The 16843-nt window shown below is 40.7% G+C and overlaps 1 protein-coding gene across 2 annotated transcripts in view; it reads left to right on the top strand.

Moving 5' to 3' along the window:
* Positions 1 to 2455: 2455 nt before the first annotated feature.
* PIK3C2A (phosphatidylinositol-4-phosphate 3-kinase catalytic subunit type 2 alpha) overlaps positions 2456 to 16843 on the top strand; it is a 96035-nt gene continuing 81647 nt past the window's right edge. The window contains exon 1 of one of the 2 annotated variants that reach the window (XM_032426900.1): positions 2456 to 2581. The gene's annotated coding sequence lies outside the window, so the exon portion shown is untranslated. Of the gene's footprint in view, positions 2582 to 2916; positions 3546 to 16843 lie in introns of those variants that run through there. The other variant, XM_032426901.1, reaches the window with a different exon arrangement.

Consider the following 16843-nt stretch of genomic DNA (forward strand, 5'->3'; position numbering starts at 1 on the left):
AAGTTGTGTGGTATAGGACCCAGCAGGGTTGGGGATTCAGCATTGGGAAAGGAAAGTGAAGAACAGGTTTACTGATAAATGGCCTTTAATAGCTATTTTATGGCTTTTAAAATCTCCATGGCCTTTTGGGGGCCAGTGTGAAGGTAAAAGAGCATGGGCCTTACAGTTAGACCTGCGTTTGGATCCCAGTTGTACCATTTAGTATCTGTGTGACTACAGGCAAATTCCTTATCCTCTCTGTTCTTCAAATTTCTCAGCTACAAAATGAGGATATAATAATGGCACCACTATTTAAGGTTGTTCGAGGAACTCAATGACTTGTAAAGCACTAAGAAGAGGGCCTGACCTTAAATGCTCAGTAAATATCAGCCACTCTCTCTCTCTCTCTTTTTTTTTAACCTGTAGTAAAACAAGGTTGCCCATTTCTCATTTGGTTCTAGAAGAAGTTTGGGAATATTTGTGGTGCTGTTAAGTACTCTGTGGGAGGTTAGGATTGGAACACTTAAAAATATAATGCCTCCTCAATTCTTTTCTCTACTTTCGAATCTTAATATTGAACCTGGTAGGAGAGGGAGAAATGGCTGCCAGCTACGTTTTCTTTGGTTCCAAATGACAGCAGCACCAGTCTGTCCTAGAAATTTGTGTTTCTCCTGCTGACACAACCATCCTCATACACCCTTTGCCAGAGAGATGAGCTGCTAAGAGAGGGCTACTAGTTCAATTCTTGACACCTGGCAATTTGTGAATGCTAGTTTTTTGGAAACTGGAGAACCATCAAACTCCCTTTCTCTTTTTATTGGGACCCTTCTGGTCAATCAGAGGCTACTAAGTATTGGCCATTTGAGAAGCATAATAAAATAATGAAGTTGGAACTACAAGAAATTCACTCATCAAGGGCCCTGTGCTTCTGGGACCCAGAGAAAATATTTCTCATAAGAAAAAATATAAGAAAGATTAAAAAAAAGTCAAACAGCTAATCTTCCCTCAAGACACAGTGTTCTCTCAAGGTCTCTTCCTTCTTTTCTGAAGGCACACTCAGTTCTGGAGCGGAAGCTAGGAAAGCAGCTGAGATAAATCGTTTTCCCCTCCCCTTTTAATCTTGTGAAAGAGCTGCCAATTCTAGAAATTCCTCCTTTGATGAGAAGATAAAGTAGAACAATGGTGTGGAACTAAACAGATTCCTAAGGGACATTCTTCTAGGGTGTGTAAAGTCTGCCTGGAAGTGGGGGGAGGGGAGGAAGAGATGGAAAGCTCTAGTAGGAAGGGTGGGTGGACAAGAGTTGGTAGCCACAGCCTCAAGGAATACAGTTGCTTCTAGGCTTCTCCATAGAGTAGCAACTCTGTCCAGTCTCATTTCCTGGGAGGTGTAGGCATGTTTATTAGAGTGATTGGAGGGCTTCATCCATTTCACATCCACCTTACCAAAAAAAAAAAAAAAAAGGGAAAGAGAAAAGATTTCTTTCCCATTATTTGTTGGAGGTAAGTTCTACTTACAGCATTTACAATTAAAAAAAAGTGTATTGTTTTTGTTGTGGTTATTTTTTACTGAGAATTGAAGCCCAAATCAGTCTACCACATTAGATTGTAAGCCTGTGGAAGGAGCATGTCCCCTTCTCTTTACTGTTTAAGGGACAATCTGTTGTAAAATGCTACAGATTGGAGTCAGAACTGAATTTGAATCCTGCTCCTAGCTTCACTATCTGTAAATGGGGATAATTTTCCTATCTGCTTGACATGGTTATGTAATTTTAAAATCAGACATTTAAAGCCTAAACTTTACAAGCATAATCGCATTCAATTCTCATGAGGCAGGTATTATTTTGGAGATTGTATGTAAAGATATTTCGTCATGTAGAGAAGAGCCGTGTAGCTGTGAGTTATCATTGAGCTATCTTCCTTACCTGGCTGCTGAGGATTAAATGAGACACCAATGTGAAAGAGCTTTACGCAATCCACGTGATGGGCTAAAAACACGCCCCACAGCACCTGATCCACCGTGAGCAGTCGGTAAATGATGTCTGGAGTGCATGATTTTCTATCTTGCCTGTTCCTTTCAGTTTTCCAGTCACAAACTAACCTCGCCTTGGCCTGGGGCCAAAACCACGAATTTGGGAACCACAGCCAGGCTGGAGGAGACTGCTGAGTCCCTGGAGAGGGCACGGGAACAATAGAGTACTTCGGTGGTTGGCGGACGCCCGGCCGGAGAAGTGGCCGGCTGGGGTCCCCGAAGGTACACCCCCACCCTCTGGTCTGGTGCTACAGGGAGAGACGTCCTGAGGCCACCCGGCACTGCCCAGGGGAAGCGGCAGCCAAGCCCCCACTACCCGAGCTCTCGCCTCACGGGACGCGCCCAAGCCCCGCCCACTACCTCAGGTAGGCCGTCTGTACCAGCCAATCCACCAGAAGCCTGGGCGCGGAAGGCGGTGCTTCCCTGGTCGGAAGTGACGTGCTTTGCTTGGCTGGCCGCGGAGTCCGCCGAGACTCTTGGCGGCGGCTGAGGCGGCTGGGAGGGAAATGGCTCGGACCGCGGCTGCTGCGGCGGCTCGGTTTGCGGTGGAGACAGAGGCTCGGGCAGCGTGAGGTGAGGAGTGGTAGGTGCGGCGGAGGCCGGTACCTGGGACCCTGCTGTCCAAGGGCAGCGAGGGACCCCGGGGAGCCCGGCTGGGAGGGTCCCTTGCTGCGGCCCCCAGTCCCCGGGTGTCCGCCTTTGACCCCCTATCTGGTACTTTTGGCGTTTCCCCAGCGGGTCTCACCTCCCCGGGCCTTGCTTCCACCCAGACCGTTTCTGACAGCCCCGCCTAAGGTGCGAGGGGCCCGCGCCCCCATTAGGCCCCTCTTGGCTGGGGCTGGGAGGTGGTGCGCCTGGGAGTTAGTTTTGTCCCAAGGGGGAGGGGAGACCACCCCCTTGTCCTTTGATACGGGGCCGGAGTCACTGTGGCCGGTCCTATTCTCTTGTTGAATTGTTAGATTCTGGCGAAGTGTGTTGCACTTCTCAGTTGTGTAACCCCCCTCCCCCCCCACCTCCTTGTCCCATCTCCAGCTTTTGGGATAATGATTTTTTTTCTTCTCACTTCTCCCGGTTTGCCTTTTTGCCGCGAATCCACTTGCTTCGGGAAAACAGTATTATTTAAGTGTGTGTTTAACGCATCATCTTTCCGGGAGTGCAGTCAGATTAAAAATATTTGCTTAACTCTTCCTGAGTGACAGAGGAACAATACATAATTGAAGAAAAAAGTACATACTTATTTTCCTAACTAAATGGTTTGGCTTTAAAAAGGAGATTCTCTAGCTGTGGAAATTTTTTCGGGGGGAGCAGGGATTGAGGAGGGAAATGAGGAAGAAAACTAAGTGAGGAGGAAAGTCTGGGGATAAAGAACGTGGAAGAGAGAGCCTGTGGTAGTTCCTTCCCTTCTGTTAATTAGCCTGATAGAAGCTGAGGTTGTAATTATATTTTTATTTTGAACAGTGAGTGGTGAGAGTAAGGAAGGAGGTCTTCGTCTTTGAACAAGATTACCTATTAAAGAGGTACCCTGAAATCTTTCCAGGTGCGTGTCAGAAAAGCTCTGCTGGGAAAATTGTTTAATATATTGGAGTATCAAAGCCACAGCTTAGAAGAGATGTAGGAAAAAGAAAGCTATTAGGAGAGCTGTGAAGACATAGTATAAAGGGGAAGCCTGTTTGGAGGTCCGGGAACGCTGATTCCAGAAGAGACTTTGTACCTTTGCCTCCTTGGCTTGTGATTAAGTTTCTCCAGGAGACTCCTTTTAGCATTGTGCCGTACTTGGTGTTAGTGCTCTTATTCACCATGGCAAATTAGACCTAGTTGAGGTCTATACAGTTCCTAGTTTAATAGTAAGACCGTTTTTGAGTACTGAAAAGCACTATGACTGAGACTAGATAGATTTTATTATTTAGCTCAAACTTAATTCAAAAGTGATTCTATATAGCTACCAAGCATATATATATTGAGCTACTTCTACAGGTAATTTTGCCTGAATTAATAGATTCTGAAGCATTTTTTTTTCTTATGAAAACCTGTTTTGTATGCATGTTGCTTTCAGTTTTTCTTGGCAAGCAGTTTATTTTAATGTTTTCATCCATAGGTTTCACAACCTTTTCACAACATCAAAGTTGATGTGCTTGCATTTAGGAGTTAGAAACTATAATATATATATTATATATATAACTATAAAATTATAAGTAATTAGCTGTATATTAAGCATCTGATTCTTTGTTTCTCCCTTCTGCCATGAATGGTTCTAAGATTTTCACTTGAAGATTGTTGCATCAGTTCCATGTCCAGGAATCTTTCTTTAATCTAGCGCAATGTTTTTGCACTTGTAAGCACATTCAATAAGTGAACTTATACCTAACGAGGGTGTTGAATTTCCCAAGAGTTCAGAGTTCTTATCAGAGCATCAGACCAAACTTTTCAGAGCAGCTGTGCAAAGCACTTTTTTTTAATGCTTTGTAACTTGTTACTTAATTTGCTAACATAAATTATCCATTTTATTATATTTCTCATGTTTCAAGAATAAATTAAGGCAGGTAAAAGTATCACCTGTGATACTACCAAGCAGTAAGATATTAAGCAAGCTGCTTACTTTGGTATCCATTTTTTAATTTGAGATTTTATATCTAAATTAATGCTGTCCAGTAGAAATACTAAATGAGAGCCACATATGTAAGATATTTTACTTTTTTTTTTTGGGGGGGGTACATCTTTGAAATCTGGTGTCCATCTTACACTTAAAACGCATCTCACTTTGGACTAGCCACATTTCAAGCACTCAATAGCTGCTTGTGGTTAGTAGCTACGATATTAAACAATGCAGATATACAGTATGAAAATTCTGCTTTTCTATCTTGGATTCCTGCTTGAAAAGGAAAGGCAACTCTTATGAGAAATGTATTACCAGTAATTGATAATTTCTTATCATTTTGATGGTATTCAGACATGAATCTTTTTTGATTGCAATTATGGTCATACTTGGGAATGATTGCTATAGGATATCTTTCAGGTTGTTCACAGGCTTAAGGTTGAGACTAGAAGAAAAATTGTTTTCCCTGTTCTCTGCTGGAGTTACAGTTTTGATACCTTTATTTTGTGCATTTACGTATATGTTGTATCCCTTCTTTTTGTCTGCAATCTGTTATTTACAAGTGATGGATTAAAAACACAATGGGAGAGTGCACATTGACCTTTTAGGCAGTTAAAAAGGAGTAGGGGTGCCTGGGTGGTTCAGTCGGTTGGGCGTCTGCCTTCAGCTCAGGTCATGATCCCTCGATCCTGGGATTGAGTCCTGCATCAGGCTCTCTGCTCAGCGAGGAGTCTGCTTCTCCCTCTCCCTCTGCTGCTCCCCCTGCTTGTGCTTTCTCTCGCTCGCTCTCCTGCTCTCTGTCAAATAAATAAAATCTTTTTAAAAAATAAATAAGGAGATTTGTACAATTTTAAACTACTTTTTGGGTTTCTTAAAATTTTTAATTTAGCTATTTGGGTACAAAAGCAAGTGGGATTTTTTTTTTTTAAAGGTTTTATTTATTTATTTGACAGAGAGAGAGAACACAAGTAGGCAGAGCGGCAGGCAGAGAGAGAGGGAGAAGCAGGCTCCCCGCTGAGCAGGGAGCCCGATGTGGGGCTCCATCCCAGGACCCTGGGATCATGACCTGAGCCAAAGGCTGACGCCCAACCGACTGAGCCACCCAGGCGCCCCTCGGATTTTTTTTTAAATAAAGTTATTGTCCTCACTTTACAAATGAAGAATTTTAGGCTCAGGAAGACTAAGCAGCTGCATCATGATTACAGTTAGTGAATGGCAGAGCTGGTTTTGAACCCCAATATGTTGGGGTCAAGCCCCTTGTTTTGCTTCCTTGTCCCATTCTGGCTGGCTGTGTATGGGATTTTTAAACGCTCTTGATTTTAATAGATTTGAAAGCAATTATTACTGGCTTAGCAACTTTTTTTTTTTTTTTAATCTTTACACTCAACGTGGGGTGGTCAAGAGCTACATGCTCTACCCACTGTGCGAGACAGGTGCCCCTTGAGTAGAGTTTAGATCTTAAACTGTTACTGTAGGAAGAAGGTGATGAGGTTTCAGGGACAGAGTTATTTCAATGCACAGGGAACAACTTGGGGAAAACCTTAGATAAGAGAAAGTAAAATACAGGGTTAAGGAAGGATTTGTGAGTTCTGTTTGAAAAAATAAGGACAGCACAGAGGTGAAGTAAGAGATGAGAATAAGTAGACCTCTGTAATAAAGAACTTAGAGGCCAATGGTCAGAACTTTTATATTATTTGGGTGATTCAGGAAATCTTAGCACAGACTGTGAACTTGTGGCTTGAGTAGCATGGAAGACATGGTTAAGAGAACTGAAGGAGAAGTTGGTGACTATAAACGAGCAGCAGAGTAATGTTAGTTCCTGTTGTGAAATGAGTAGGGATTTGATAAGGAATTTGAGTATGAGAAGAGAAAGGAATAGGCAGTGTTAAGAATATTGGTTAAAAAAATTTGCAGTATGGGAAATCCTAATTGAAACAGGCTATTTTTTTTTTTTTTTTTAAAGTATTTTCCTATAAAAACAGAAGTTGGTGGTTTATCTTCAGAAAATATCAGTGGTGGCAGGGAGACATTAAGTATTAAAGTTCTGTTATGGGGCTGGCTGGCTAAGTCGGCAGAGCTTTTGACTCTTGATCTTGGAGTTGTGAGTTTGAGCCCCATTTTGGGTGTGGAGCCTACTTAAAAGAAAAAACTATTTAATAAAGTTTTGTGGAATGAGAGGGAAAAGCAAATACAAAAGCCTCTTTCAAGATAAAAGGGCAGGGAAAATGAGAGGGAGACAATAGAGGGAAATCAATGCAGGTACTTTGCCTTCTGGTGAGGTGGGAAAAGAATGTGGATGTTGGAGTGATAGACACGGAAAAAAACACCTGTCTAATTAGGAAACAGGAAAACATTTTTTCAGATGTTTTATGTGCAGTTTAGGGAATTATGCGAAGCATGTATTTTCCCCCCAAGATAAGCTCTAAAGGAGACCCAGGTATAGTTATAAACAAAACCATAGTGCTGTGAGTATCCGTAACCAAGTTGCTTTATTAAGTCCCTTTATATGTGTTCATAACGTGATTTATAACTGTTCTGACCTCTCTTTTTAGTTTAGTGTGTACATATCTTTTAGACTACAGTGCTGAGTTGGGAAAAGGTGGTCTTTGGCTCCAGGGAATGTAGCCTGGATCTCATAATGACATCTATCAGACTGGAATTCTGCCTGTATTGAAATGTATGACATGACCCTGTAACTATTTAGAGCTTTTTTTTTTTTTTTTAAATCAGGTTTATTGTGATATAATTTAGAGTAAAATTCATTTGTTTTAGGTATCAGCTCTAGGAGTTGAAGAGAGTGACAGCGTTTAACTGCCACCACCACAATTAAGATACAGAATCTATCCCTCCAAAAAGTATCCTTGTTCTCCTTTATAATCAGTCTCTTTCACTTACCCTCCAGACAACTGATTTTTTTTTTATTCCTATAGTTTTGCCTTCCCAGAAGTCCTGTAAATTGGCATCATACGGTGTATTCAGCCTTTTTTTTTTAAACAAATGGTCATCTGCAACTCTGGGGAAGTCATACTTACCCCGTTTTTTGTTTTTTTTTAAAGGTGTTTTTGTTTTTGTTTGTTTTTGTTTTTAGTTATATACACTCAACGTGGGGCTTGAACTCACAATCCCAAGATCAAGAGTCACATGCCAGCCAGGTGCCTCAGCCTTTGAGTCTGACTTCTTTCACTTGGCGTAATGCTTTTGAGATTCAATAAAACACCACATTTTGGGGCGCCTGGGTGGCTCAGATGGTTGGGCGTCTGCCTTCGGCTCAGGTCATGATCTCAGGGTCCTGGGATCGAGCCCCACATCGGGCTCCCTGCTTGGCGGGGAGCCTGCTTCTCCCTCTCCCTCTACTGTTCTCCCTGCTTGTGCTCTCTCGCTCTGTCAAATAAATAAATAAAATCTTTTAAAAAAAAAAAAAAACACCATATTTTGTATATCCATTTTTTGATGGACAGTTGGGCTGCTGCTACCTTTTAGCTATTGTGAGTACTGCTGTGATCATTAGTGTACAGTTACTCTGTTTTAATTCTTTTGGGTGTATGTAGGAGTGGAATTGCTGGGTCATATGGAAATTCTATGTTTAATTCATTGAGGAAACACCAAAGTGTTTTCCAAAGTGGCTGCACCATCTTATATTGCCATCAACAGAGTATGAGGGTTTCAGTTTTTCCACATCCTTATCAACACTTATTCTCCATTTTTAAAATTTTAGCCATTCTAGTAGATATGAAGTGGTATCTCATTGTGGTTTTGGTTTGCATTTCCTTAATGAGTAATGATATTGAACATCTTTCCATGTGATTATTGGTGATAAGCTTCCTTTTTTTTTAAAGATTTATTTATTTTATTTGTTTTTTTTTAAATATTTATTTGAGAGAGAGAGTGTGAAAGAGAGCACGAGCAGTGGGGAGGGGTAGAGGGAGAGGGAGAAGCAGACTCCCCCCTGAGCAGGGAGCATGATGTGGGGCTCAATCCCAGGACCCTGGGATCATGACCCAAGCCAAAGGCAGATGCTTAACTGACTGAGCCACCCAGGCGCCCCAAGATTTATTTATTTTAGAGAGCGAGTATAAGTGGGAGGGGCAGAGGGAGAGGGAGAGAGAATTTCAAGTAGACTCCACAGTGGGCACGCAGCCCAGTGCGGGGTGGGGTGAGGTGGGGGTTGCTCAGTCTCATGACCCTGAGATCACAACTTGAGCTGAAACCAGTCAGACACTCAACTGACTGCACCACTCAGGCGCCCCAATAAGCTGCCTTTTTTTAGTGGTATGAATATATTGATGGTTCCAGTAATTGGAAAGATGTAATACATATATATATTTTTAGATGTCTGTATAAACTAGTCATTATATATATTATTTAAGCCTGACAACACAGATATGATCTTTTACAGATGAAAAAATTAAGACAAAGGGAGATTAAGTAGCTTGCTTAAGATTACACAGTTACTAAGAGGTCTGATATTTGAGCCTCAAGTCTTGCTACTACATCATTTTCTCTTCTTTGTTATCACTGTTCTGTAAAACTACCAATTTAATGCAGTTGGTGTCATTTGAAAACAAGATTTTGTTAGCCATAGAAATTACGGAGTTTTGGGGGAAAATTCCAGAAATAATTCATGTCAGCTTTTCATTATTCATTATTTATTATTTCATTTTGGGGGGTTCTCAGTTGTAACTCAGTTTTATGTTTTCCTATCTTAAGCTATGTTGGAAATGGAGGCATATACCATAACATTTAGCACAAAAGCTTACTGTTATTTGTCATGTTGGAATTAGGGTAATGTCAGAGTATATTTAATGATTCATGTTAAATGAATGGACAATAAAGTGGTTCAAAGTTCAGTAATTATCTCCACAAAGCAGTGCTACTGTTAGGATTTTGAGTTAGATTGAAAACTGCTTTGTCTGTAAAATGTCTTTTCAACAGCAATCTCTTGCTGTAACTGTATTCCCCCCTCCATGTCCCCCTCCTAAACAGTGATACATATATACAGATATAGAATGCATTCTTGATGAATGCCCTGTTGTGAATCTTTTATGTATAGAATGTTGCTCCTAAGAGCTGAAAGTAGTATAATGACTGTCAGGGAGAATCAAGCCCTTTATTAATTGCTTATAGTACTTGGGCAAAGCATAATTATAAAGTGTGGTATGGAGGTTAAAGAATGTGGGAGCTGGCTAGGCTTATCCCATCTTTAAACTTGTGAAGCTAGGAAGCTTAGGAAGTCGTGGCTTTTCCCATGACTCACCCCTTATGTCCAGGTTATCACTACAATTTCATCTTTTCCCTGACTATACCATTAAAAATAGTATCCCCCTCCCCACAACTAAATCATTCTTTATCACATCACTGTTTTTCCCCTCATTTCATTTACTGTCTAAACTTAATGTTTTTGTTTGCTTGTTTAAGAAAAACCATCCTTGGGGTGCCTGGGTGGCTCAATTGGTTAAGCGGCTGTCTTCGGCTCAGGTCATGATCCCAGGAGGGATCGAGCCCCACATCAGGTTCCCTGCTTCTCCCTCTCCCTCTGCCTGCGGCTCCCCCTGCTTGTGCTCTCTCTGTCTCTGTGTCAAATAAGTAAATAAAATCTTTAAAAAAAAAAAAAAAACCATTCTTAATATTTCCATTGCTGCCAACCTAGTTCAAGTAATTACTAGTTCTCTTTTTTTTTTTTTTAAGATTTTTTATTTATTTGAGAGAGAGAGAATGAGCGAGAGAGCACATGAGAGGGGGGAGGGTCAGAGGGAGAAGCAGACTCCCTGCCAAGCAGGCAGCCCGATGCGGGACTCGATCCAGGACTCCAGGATCATGACCTGAGCCGAAGGCAGTTGCTTAACCAACTGAGCCACCCAGGCGCCCCTACTAGTTCTTTTCTAGATTATTTCAGTTATTAATTGGTCTCCCGGTTTCCATTTTGGTTTTCCTTATATATTTTTTCTGCAAAGCAGATAGATATCTTTGAACGTTGTGAAGCTCACGTGACTGTCTCTGACACCTTTTTTTTCCTATCACACCTAATAATTGAATATATTAGTGTTTTTCCTCCTTGGAAATATTTAATTATAGAAAGTTCATATTGGTGTAGGTTTTAGATTTTTTTTTTGAGAATATTTTTGATTTTTGATAATTGAGTTTGGAGATTTAGCTTATTAATTTTTTAAAGATTTTTTACTGATTTATTTGAGAGAGAGAGAGTGAGCATGAGAGGGGGGGCCAGAGAGGGTGAAGGAGAAGCAGTCCCTGCTGAGCAGGGAGCCCGATGTGGGGCTCGATCCCAGGACCCCAAGATTATGACCTGAGCTGAAGGCAAATGTTTAACTGACTGAGCCACCCAGGCGCCCCGCTTATTTTTATTTTTTTTTATTTATTTATTTTTAAGATTTTATTTATTTGACACAGAGAGAGACAGTGAGAGAGGGAGCACAAGCAGGGGGAGTGGGAGAGGGAGAAGCAGGCCTCCCCCTGAGCAGGGAGCCCGATGCGGGGCTCGATCCCAGGACCCTGGGATCATGACCTGAGCTGAAGGCAGATGCTTAATGACTGAGCCACCCAGGTGCCCCACCCCGCTTATTTTTAATTTTTATCAGAAAACATTCCAACCCAAAGAAAAAAGTTTCACTGAAAATCCAGAGTAAAATTAGGTTTAATTTTTTTTAATTAATTTTTTTTATTATGTTCAGTTAGCCAACATATAGTACATTAGTTTTTGATGTAGTGTTCAACGATTCCTTAGTTGCGTATAACACCCAGTGCTCATCACAACACGTACCCTCCTTAATACCCTAAAATTAGGTTTAAATAAGAAAGTTTCTTAAATAAGAAACTAGAAATATAGCTGTATATCTAACATATCTAAATTTGGAGAAAAGGTTAAAATTTACAAGTCATTATAGAAACCTCCCTGGTTTCTTTAGGACTAGGCTCTGTATATTAGATTCATTTGACTTCACGAATATTAGTAAGAACTGAAGCCACTTCTTTCCAAGTAGTTGTTTACATTACTCTGTGATCCCATTAGGTTCATTCTCTAGTATATTTTTATCCTGCTCGGGCTTCTAAACTTCTTAGATTTGTTTGGTTGATGTCTTTCTTTACTTGCAGAAAGTTCTTGGTCATTTTCTTTTCAAATATTTTTTCTCTTTTATTCTCTTCTATCCTCTCCTGGGACTCCAGTTATAAATGTTAGACCATTTGAAATTATCCCACAGGCATGCCGATTTATCTTTCTCCTTTTTTTTCTGTCATAGTTTGGATGTGTCCTATTGATTTGTCTTCGAGTTTATTAGTCTTTTCTAATGCTTTCAGTTGATCTAATTCTTCATTTCTGATTTATTTTTCTAGTATTTCTGTTTGATTCTTTTTTGTAATTTGTATCATTCTGCTGAAACTGCCACCCCCTCCCTCCATGCATCTCCTTCATTTTTTCTGCTAGATCATTTAGTATTTTCATCCTAATTAGTAATTTCATCCTCAGTTCTTGTTTGATAATTCCAACATGTGGGCCATCACTGTATCTGCTTGTTTTGACTATTTCTTTGACCATGGGTCACATTTTCTTTTCTTTTAAGATTTTCTTTATTTATTTATTTGATTTATTTGACAGAGAGAGCACAAGCAGGGGGAGCGGCAGGCAGAGGGAGAGGGAGAAGGAGGCTCCCTGCTGAGCAGGGAGCCCAAAGTGGGGCTCCATCCTAGGACGCTGGAATCATGACCTGAGCTGAAGGCAGATGCTTAACCGACTGAGCCACCCAGGTGCTCCGGGTCACATTTTCTTTGTCTTATAATCTTGGATTATATATTAGCACAACTTAAACGTACCTTATTCTGTCAGGCCACTGAACTGAGAAAGTCTGATTTATAAGTAAGATGGGTCTGTGCTTTGTTGCAACTTTAATTTGACTCAGTTTACCACTGGGTTGAAGTACTTTGGGTGGCAGTGATGACTTTCTCTTCAGAAGGATTTGGGATCTGAACACTGACTTGATTCTATTTTTTTTTTTTTTTTTAAAGATTTTATTTATTTATTTGACACAGAGACAGCAAGAGAGGGAACACAAGCAGGGGGAGTGGGAAAGGGAGAAGTCGGCTTCCCGTCGAGCAGGGAGCCCGATGCGGGGCTCGATCCCAGGACCCTGAGATCATGACCTGAGCCGAAGGCAGTCGCTTAACCAACTGAGCCACTCAGGCACCCCCACTGACTTGATTCTAGAGGTTTGTTTTGTAGCCTAGCTGCTAGCTTTTTTTTTTTTTTTTAAGGTTGCTGGGAAGTCCCTTTGTTCTCTGCTTTCTCTGTTCTTGGCTTCTGTGTCTCGGGAGATCGTTGCCTTGCTGCCCTTAGCCCAGCCTCTGGAGGGCGCCTATCTTTCATAAAGGCCTAGAATGCTTTGGAGGGCTTTTTTCTCAGCTCTCCTGCCCCATCCCCAGCCATTGGTAGCTAAAAGCTTGGAGTGCCTCAAGTGGATTTCTTATACTTCAGGGGGGCCCACATACTTCAAGGGGGGATCTCTTTCAGCTCTTCTGCTCTGTCCCCAGCTTTCAGTGTGCTACCTATGCATTTAGTGAAGACCTGAGGGAAAGAGTTGGTGGAAGGGTACAGACTTGTTCCATGCCTGGGGCTCCTTATAATTCTTAATCCAGGGCTTTAGGCCACTCAGATTTACCTCCATCACACCTCAGAATTCTAATCTGTAATGGTAGCCTACACGTGGCTGTTAAAAGTGTTTATCAAAAGTCTAAGGTGTTTTTCCTTATCCCTGTCTGCAGTGCATTTTTCCTGCTCTTCTGTACCAGGGATGAGAATAACAATGGACCCGCCTCTCCTATGAGAAGTTTATCACTTTTGGGAATTTAAGTCATTAAGGTTTTGGTTTTTTTTAAGAAGATTTTATTTATCTATTTGACAGAGAGAGCACAAGTAGAGGAGAGGGGCAGAGGGAGAGGGAGAAGCAGGCTCCCCACTGAGCAGGGGGCCCGACATAGGGCTCAAACCCAGGACCAGGGATCAAACCCAGGATCAGGGATCACAACCTGAGCCAAAGGCAGATGCTTAAGCAACTGAGCTACCCAGGCGCCCCTTCATTAGGGTTTTTAATGTGTGTCCTTTGCTCTCTGATGTCCCTTAAAAATATTTTTTTAAAGCTTATTTAGCTTGCTTTTCACTATTGAAGTGAGACAGTATCTTGCCACTCTGTATATCCTAGTAACAGGAAAATCCCTTTCCCTACCTTTGTTTTAAAATAGTAAAGCTTAGCTTACAAATGATGAAGTATTTAAAACTACCAAACGTTGGGTAGTGAAAATCTGCTTTCCACCATTGGCTCCCCCAGTCCTCCATTTTTAGTTATTGACCTAGTAGTTCCTTACCTTTATCGCCTCTGTTTTGTAAAATGTCTTCTCCTTTTCAAGACAGACCCTTCATCTATGCTTCTGATTCATATCCAACTGTACCCAGTATCTAAGCTAGTGTGAATCTCCAGTCTTAGGTGTCTTTCTGTCTTTGTACCCTGAATTCTTGTCTTCAATCTACTATATGTTGAAGGCCTTTTTAAACCATTTTAAACAGCCATTCCTGACACCTCCTGTCTCTCTTAGTTCCCTGTACTGTCAATGACTTGAAAGAATAGTATGCCTTGGGGTGCCTGGGTGGTTCAGTCATTAAGCGTCTGCCTTGGGCTCAGGTCATGATCCCAGGGTCCTGGGATCGAGCCCCGCGTCGGGCTCCCTGCTCAGCCAGGAGCCTGCTTCTCCCTCTCCCATTCCCCCTGCTTGTGTTCCCTCTCTCGCTGTCTCTCTCTCTGTCAAATAAATAAATAAAATCTTAAATAATAATAATAATATGCCTTTGCCATTTGCAATTCCTTTTCCAGTTTTCTGCACTTCTCCAAATTGTTTTCTTTGAAAAATCACTACTGAGGGTCTGTGGGATGGGGAAAGGAGGAGGGACTGCTCATGGGTAAAGGGTTTCTTTTGGGGGTGATGAATATGTTCTGCAATTTGTTAGGGGTGATGGTTGCACAATTCTGAATATATGAAAACAGCTGAATTGTATGCTTTAAAAGAGTGAATTTTATAAGTTAATTATATCTCGAAACTATTATTAAAATAATCAAAAACGAGCTCTTAGATTTTGAGTTTTTTTTTTCTTTTTCAACCTTTATCCTGTGTCACCTCTCTGTAGTTTCCAACACTACTAACCACATCCTTCTTAAAGGGATGTTGAATTTCCTTATTTCTCTGATACCAGTCTTCACACCTATTATTTTTCTCTGACCTTTTGTTTCCTGCTTAGATATTAGTGGCCCTTCTGATTTCCTCCTTGTCTCTCTTTTTTCTCTTCACGTTACACATTCTCCCAGGGCAATTGCAACTACTTTCATGACTTCAGGTCTTTAGTTTTATATAGGTAAAGCCTAAAGATTCATCTCTAGCGAAATTGCTCTCTTGACCCCAAGGCCTATATTTCTAATCAACAAGCAGACACGAACTACATTTTTCACAAGTACTTCAAAATAGTGATGTCTTTTGGTCTGACTAGAAAGGACCATGTGGCTCTGAAGAACAATTCTGAGAGTAACACACACAATTTTATTCCCTCAGAGAAAGAAATTAATGGTTTATAATTTGGCACATTTAAGATGACTTCCAAATACTTTAAATGAAAATGAATGCAACAAGAGTGGACTAAAAAAATCTATGGTATCTCTTAGTTTAAAATACTCATTTTGAGTAAGATATTTTTATGTAATTTTAAGTATCTTACTGAGTACCAGAGGCACTCTACAATGAAGAATTGCTTCCTAATCTGGTCCATATTAGATTAAATTTCATTTATTTGTTAACAAACATTTGAAAGAAAGCTTGCTTGTTCTAGGATTGTTCTAGGTGCTGGGGATATAGGAGTGAGTCTAACAGATAAATCCCAGCTTCATTAAATTTATAGTCTAGAGGGGGAAAGCTAGACAATAAAATAAGTAAAATCTATAGTATACTGGATGGTACTAATTACTAAGGAAAAGGTAAGTAAAGTGCATAGACAGTGGAGTTAGAGAAAGTTGCAGTTTTAACTTGATTATCAGGGAGGACTTTACTCAAATGTTACCTCCTCAATGAATACTTGAAGGTGAGAGAGTGTGCCATTCAGCTATCCAGGGGAAGAGCAGTCTAGAGGGAACTGAAGAGCAAAGGCTCTCAGAAGGATAATGTATTTGAGAACAATAAGGAGGCTAGTTGGACAGTAGCAGAGAGGAGAGTTACAGGAGAGAAGTAATAGGGAGACCAGATATTAGAGTGCCTGGTGGACTTATATAAGGATTTTACTTTTTTTCTGAGTGAAATAGGAACTGTTGAAAGTTCTGAGTGGAGGGGTAAGAAGATCAAAGTTTTTCAATATCACTCTGTCTGCTGTGTTGAGAGTAGTCTGAAGATAGAGGGTGGAGGGTTTGCAGAAACAGATTGGGTAGCTATTCCAATAATCCAGGCAACAGATGATGGTTGGTATAGGATGGTAGTAGGAATATAAAGAAAAAATGCTCAGATTCAAGAAATATTTGAAGGTGGAGCCTATCAGATTTTATGTACATATCAATAACTATCTGATGGAGTTACCATCAAACATTGTTGCGTTCTTGACAAGCTATAATTCGGATTTTCTTTTTTTTTTAATTAGGATTTTCTAATTCAATTTAAATAAAATAAATTTGTTGGAGGGGCGCCTGGGTGGCTCAGTTAAGCATCTGCCTTTGGCTCAGGTCATGATCCTGGGGTCCTGGGATCGAGCCCCGCGTTGGGCTCCCTGCTCACTGGGGAGCCTGCTTTTCCCTCTCCTCCCCACTCGTGTGCGCTCGTGCTGTCTCTCTCTCTCGCTATCTCTGTTTCTCAAATAAATAAAAATCTTAAAAAAATAAATTTGTTGGGTATAACATAAATGGTGAGAGTGTGCAATCATCTCTCGCTGGTAGGAGTATCTATTTTAAATGTTGTATTTTAAAATGCAATGAATTTTTTTGACATAAATCATATTATGTGCAATGCCCATTAAGTGATTCACAGATGGTGAAAATTTGGGAAACCATAATTTGTTGTTTTCTTTTGCAGTCTTAATTACCCTTTCTCCATATCCCTTAATGAATGAGTAGTGTCCTTAATTTAGCCTAAAGATTGGCAAACGAAAAGGGACAATATTGCTCTTATTTGTATTTTTTATGACATTATTAAAAAGTTGAGCTTCTTGTGTTCAT

The sequence above is a fragment of the Phoca vitulina genome, unplaced genomic scaffold (assembly GCF_004348235.1).
Source record: "Phoca vitulina isolate PV1807 unplaced genomic scaffold, GSC_HSeal_1.0 scaffold36, whole genome shotgun sequence".
Lineage (NCBI taxonomy): Eukaryota > Metazoa > Chordata > Mammalia > Carnivora > Phocidae > Phoca > Phoca vitulina.